The following is a 6132-nucleotide window of genomic DNA, read 5'->3' on the forward strand; positions in this document are numbered from 1 at the left end:
CCGGCTGGCTCGCAGACACGCGCTCGCTGTGCCTCCCCCGGCCAGCCCCCACGCCACCACCCCCGACTCCCTGAGGGTCCCGCATCCGGAAGGTGAGGTGAGCGCGACCGCACCCGGTGCGGAAGGGGAGACTGAGGCACTGGACAGGGAGGAAGGAGCAGGCATGTGGATGGATGGGTGGATGGATGGATGGAAGAAGAGACGGCTGCGTTGAGTGGTCCCTGTGCCCCGACGACTCAGGAGTCCAGGGACTCACATGAGAGCTCCAAGATTCTGCAGCCCCCTTGAAAATCTGGGAATTAGAACTCTATAGACGCCCAACTCCCCGGAGATTGACAGTCCTTGCCCCCTCCCAAGACTTGGGGACCTAGGAAGGTATCCTCTGCGTCCCCCGGGAATGCAGGGACGAGAGCCCTTAGCCAGCCAGCCCTTCACTACCGATGCTGGCAGCCCAGACCCCTCCCAGAAGGCCCGGCAGCACAGAGCCCAGCACCCCGTTCCCTGGGAGTAGGAGTCCCAGCCGCCCCTCCTCTGGAGCCCCTGGGACGGGAGTCGGCACCCCCGGCCCCCGCCTTCCGGATCCAGGTGTCCCCTCTGCACCCCCAGCCCGAAGCCTGCGTCTGGAGCCGCGCTCTCGTCACCATGGCAACGGGAGTCTATTTTGCGCTGGGAACACACAGCTCCCGCCGCAGCGCCCCCCCACCCACCTCTCCTGAGAGTGGGGGCCGGAGGGGCGGGGGTCCGAGGAAAGGGGACTCTGGCATTCAGAGGGACAGAGGCACGCAGAGACAGGGAGCCAGAGGCAAAGGGACAGAATGTGGCGGAGACCGGGAAGACGCAGAGCCCAGCGGGGGAGGCAGGGGATGAAGGCTAAAACAGGGGGCGGATTGAGACCGAGATGCTGAGACCGAGACCCAGGCAACGCTGAGATGCCACAGACCTATAGGAGACTGTGACCCAAGGGCAGATCCCGGCAGCGACAAAGACCGGCAGTGGGCGGGCCGAGGAGGGGGCGGTGAAGGCAGGGGTCCAGGGAAGATAGATTAACGGGGACGCCTGGGGCTGGAGACCCCGGAGATGGAACCACACGGGACCGTATCTGGTCCCCCTCAGGTGTTCATCGGGGAGGGTCGGGGTGTGGTCCTTGCCTTCCGGCCCTGCCACCTCTGCTCAACCTCCCCCCTCCCCTGAACCGGCACCCAGACCCCGCTTCTCCCTCCGCTTTCTCCTCCTGTGGGTCCTCCTAGCCTGCTTCTGACATTCCCACCCCAAACTGCCTGTGAACCCCATGTTCCTGGAAACCCCTCGTGCCCCTCTCCATTGCATCCCCAGCCCCTCCACTGCCACTTGCTGACCCCATTGCTGCCATTCCAGAGGCTCTGACCCTTTCCAGTCTCCATGCCCCTCTCTCCCTCCCTCCACCTCGGTCTGTGCCCCCCAGTTCCCTAGGTGTGTGTCTTCCTCTGCTCACCACTGCCCCGTCCCCCTCTCTCCACCTTTCACCTCCCCCCACGCACCACTCCTGGGGGGCATATCTCCTCCCTTCTCTCTCTCTCTTCCCTGTCCCCTGACTCTTTCTGAACTCTCACCCCTCTCCCGGATCTCGACTTCCCCGTCAGTGTCTGCCCCTTGCTCTGGGCTTCTGGGCACCCTCAGCTCCCACCTCCTGCTGCTCTCTGTGGGGCTTCCCAGGGGGCAACTCATCAGGATCCACCGTCCCCCAGCTGGCAAGGCTGAGAGGGGACAGCAAGAGAGTGGAATCTGGAATGGTGTTGCGTGGCAGGAGGTCCACAGGTTTGGACCCAGAGCAGAACTGCCCCGGGCCTGGCTCCCTGATGTGTGTCCCCTGTCTCTCAAGTTGCAGGCCTGGCTGGAGAGGGCAGGCCAGGACAGTGCATGGACACTAGGATCTGGCCTGCTCCTCCCAGCTGTGGAGGAGGACAGAGCAAGAGGTGGGGGCCTTCTGGGGGCGGGGTGGGGTGTCACATGCCTGCTTCCAGGCTCTCCATCCCAGGCGAGGGTGTTGCCACGTGTGCGTGCACCCCGAGGCTCTGTGGCTGAGCTGTGAGGGGCCCGCACAGATGTGTGCCCACTGCAGAGAGGTTGGCAGGCCCCTGGCTGGTTTCTGAGCTGCTGTGGCCCCAGCTTGTCATGGTGTCTGAGTCAAAGGTGCAGAAATGCATGGCTGTGTCCATGTGGAGCTGCGGGGACCACACTGGGGTCCTTGCACATTGTGTCTGGTGCACTGTCTAGTGTCCTGTGCTCTGTGCCCGTGTGTGTGGGTAAGTGCTGTTGTGAGGTAAGGGAAGAGCTAGCCCCTGTTTTGTTTGTTGTTGTTGTTTCTGGTCGGGCACTGTGTCTGCAGGTGTGTCCTCTGTCCACCTGTAGGTGCTGCCCGTATGGGGAGGTGCAGAAAGGCAGTTTGTGTGTGGGGAGACTGAGCTCGATGGGGAGCATGCTGCTCTGCCACCTCCTGGCTGGTCTTGCCATGCCCTGGCAGCGTGTCTCCCAGGTGTCCACTTGGATGCAGTGGAGGAGATAGCAGAATTCCTTTAGCAAGGGATGCCCAGCCAGAGGGTGGCACAGGATGGAGAAAGCAGAACTGCTACTCCACAGAACAGCCTTGTACAGACCAGACAAAAGCCCCTCCTGTCCCATGAGCTCCCGAGTCTAGTGTTTCACAGGCAGATGGCAGCCTGTGAGTCTCCAAGGGCATCCCTTGCCCAGGTGGATGCAGCCCCTGTGGGGAGCAGGGTCCTGCTGGGCCCCTGTGCCAGCGTTCTGCCTGCCTGGTTTTCGATGGCAGCCTCAGTGGTGAAGGACCCCAGGTGGCTGTGTGTGTATCACCCCCATCTCTGGGTGTGGGATAGAGCCACGCGCAGTCTGCAGGCCTCAGTGCCTGAAGACCAAGTTCAGAGGCCACTGCACCACTCCTGCCTGCACTGTGGGGCTCAGGCAAACAATAAGGGCTTTGGAGTTTGGATGTCCCCATCTGAAACGTGCATAAGACAGAGAGAAACCCCTCTCACACTTGTTTTATCTGTTCAATAAACATTAATGGAGGGCTGGGGCCGGGGCTCAGTGGTGGAGCACGTGCCTAGCATGTTGAGGCACTGGGTTTGATTCTCAGCACCACATATAAATACATAAAGGTACATTGACAACATGAATCGAACACCTACAAAGGACCAGGCACTAGTGCTGGGTGCCAGACACGGTGAGAGCGCTGACAGGAAGACCTGTCTTATGGATGTCTAGTGCAGGGGAGGGGGGCAATGGGACCCCACAACATGGCAGGTGGAGGCAGGAGTTAGAGGATACCAAGTGAGGAGGACACTGGCGCATGTCCAGGCTGCTGCCAGAGGCTGGACAGGAGGCCCGCTGGGAGAAGCAACACCAGAGGAAAGCAGGGGGGTCTTAGAAGAGAACAGCAAGTGCAAAAGGCAGAAAAGTGCCAGGTGTGGCCACACCTGGGATCCCAGCAGCTGGGGAGGCTGAGGCAGGAGGAGTGCAAGTTCAAGGCCAGCCTCATCTATTTAGGGAGACCCTGTCTCAAAATAAAAAGGGCTGGGGGGATGGCCCAGTGGTGAGGCGGCCCTGGGTTCAATCCCCTATACCAAAACAAACATGGAAGGTAGGAAGTGGGCACCTGCTGGGCATGACCCTGAGCAAGCAGGAAGGGCCACGGAGAAGAGGAGCAGGGCGCAGGGCTCCTGGCAGAGCTGGGGCTTACCTGGGTGGGGCAGCCTAGGGTCCGGACGGGGAGTGGCTGGTGGGTCAGAAGCATGTGTGCCCATCACTGCTGTCCTCACCCCCCAAAGGAGGCCCCCTACCCATTACACAGCCACTTCTGCCCCTCCCCTCAGCTCCAGGCAGCTACTAAGAGGCTTCCGGCCTCCGGATTTGACACTGTGGAATGCACACGGGGGAATCAGGCACTAAGACTGGCCGCTTCCCCAGAGCAATGCCTCACTCAGGGCTCCCCCAGGCAGCAGGCGTCAGCACTTGGCTTCTTTTCAGGGCTGACTAATACTCCTCTCTGCAGACTGCCATGTTTTGTGTCTGTCCATCCCTGATGGACCTTGTCTCATGCTTGGTGCTGCTGTGAACAGTCATCTACATGTTTTTGTGTGAACATGTGTTTTCGGGTCTGTGGAGGAGAAGCGTGGGAGTGCAGCTTCTGAGTCCCACCGTAGCTCCGTGTCTAGCTGTCCCACAGTGCAGGCGAACCACTCTAGACACAGCTAAACACCAAGCACAAGGGCCACAGGCAGTGGGCATCCAGGCTGGAGTTCAGGGATGGATCCCACTGGGAGCTCAGAGTGAAAGCTGAGGCCCCCATGTGGGGTGAGGCGGCACCCGCACCCCCCAACCCTCTCCCCACCCAACTGCCAGCCACTTGTTGACAGTGTGTCCCTAGACACACACACGCACTGGAAGGGGACGGATAATAAAAACAGCACCTGATGATATGGTCGGGTTAGTCCCACCCACTCTCCTTCCGCTGATGCTGCTCACTTATGATCCCTCCTCGTTCACCAGTCTTCACAGCGCTATGCTCTCAACATGGATCACATTTATCTGTGTCCGTGACTCTCCCCGCTCACTGGAAGGCCACCCGCAGGCTGCCAGGGCCCTGTAGGCTAGCTCCCCACAGCACCCCAGGGCTCGGTAGGCACTGCCTGGCGGCCCTGTGCAGAAGGAGTCGGCGTCCCGACCTGGCGCCACAGGGCCTGGGCTACTGAGGGCAGCTTCTGAGCATCCTCCGGTAGGAGCTGTCATCCTCTAGAAGGAGGGAGGAGGAAGCCTGCAGCTGCCCACTGCCCGCTGCCCGGTTCTGATGCTCGGTCGTCCTTCCTGGCAATGGAGCAAGTGCAGCCTCCTCTGCTCCCTAAAGGAAGCCAGGCATCCTCCCCACCTGCTATGTCCACTGGGTGGGCATGTCCAGGGCCGGGCTGGATTGTTGCCATAAAAACAGCGGGGAACCTGCCCTGAATGGCCCCAGACTCACTTCTCTACCCCCATCCAGTCTCCCTTCTGAAAAGAACAGTCCTTCCAGTCCATGAAATCCTGCGCGATGCCTCCAGAGCCCTTACAGGCTGGGTCCACCCTCCCAACAACCCTGGGGTGACCAGCCTTACTCCTGCCCTTGTCTTACAGTGAGGAAATGAGGCGTGGGGCTGTGGTCAGGTAAGAGCCATCAGGTGTCCAGTAGCTGCACTCCACTGAGCTGCAGATGAGCTGCCCTGCCAGTCTGCCTCCCCCACTGTGGACAGAGACACTTCAGACCTGAACTGTGAGAGTGTGGTGTGTATGAGACAGGGATGGAGAGAGGGGGCACTAAATAGAGGACAGAATGGGCATGGGGGCACTGAGGAGCCTGTGGGTGAGCCAGTGGCTCTCAGCCTGTGCCCCCATCTCCACCACGGGAACTCCGAGCAATGCCTGAGGTACCCTAGGTTGTCACAAACTGGGGGGCTGTGGATGCCGCTCATCGGTATTCGCAGGACGGTCTCTCAGGACGAAGCCGGATTCCTGCCCCATGTCAGCAAGTCCAGGAGAGAACCTGGCGCGAATCCCCTGGCCTGCCTGGGCTGCCAGCTTCCACTCCCCCCGGGTCCTCCACCCCACCGTCCTGCCGCCCGCCGGCCTCTGCCTGCTCCCGCGCCTCCCGGGCTCTCTTGCTCCTCTGCTCTCCCCACCTCCCGCCCTCCTTGCCTCCTCCACCGCACCCTCCTTCTCCTTTGGCCTCTCTATTTCTGCGCACGCCCTGATGTCTCCGTGGACCGTCCGATCTTCCTCCCTCGGTCACTTGGTCTTTTCTCTGCGTGCCCCTGTCCTTTCCGTTCTCCTCCCCGGTGTGCGTCGCCTTTCCGTCGCGCTGGGATGCCCGCCCGACTCCGCGTGCGGCGGTCACCTCTGGGCCCCTTCCCTGCACCCCTCTGCCGTTCCTGGTCCTTCTTCCCACCCTGCCCGGCCACCTGTCTACGACTCTCCGCCTCTGGCCATCTCTCCCCTGCCCACACTCCAGCCTCCGCTTTCCGTTCCGCAGCAGCCTGGCGGCCGACCTCCTGCGCTCATGCCGGCCCTCCTGCTCCTCGGGACCCTCGTGCTCCTGGCCTCCACCGCCGG

This window comes from Marmota marmota, unplaced genomic scaffold, assembly GCF_001458135.2.
Source record: "Marmota marmota marmota unplaced genomic scaffold, marMar, whole genome shotgun sequence".
Taxonomy (NCBI): Eukaryota; Metazoa; Chordata; class Mammalia; order Rodentia; family Sciuridae; genus Marmota; species Marmota marmota.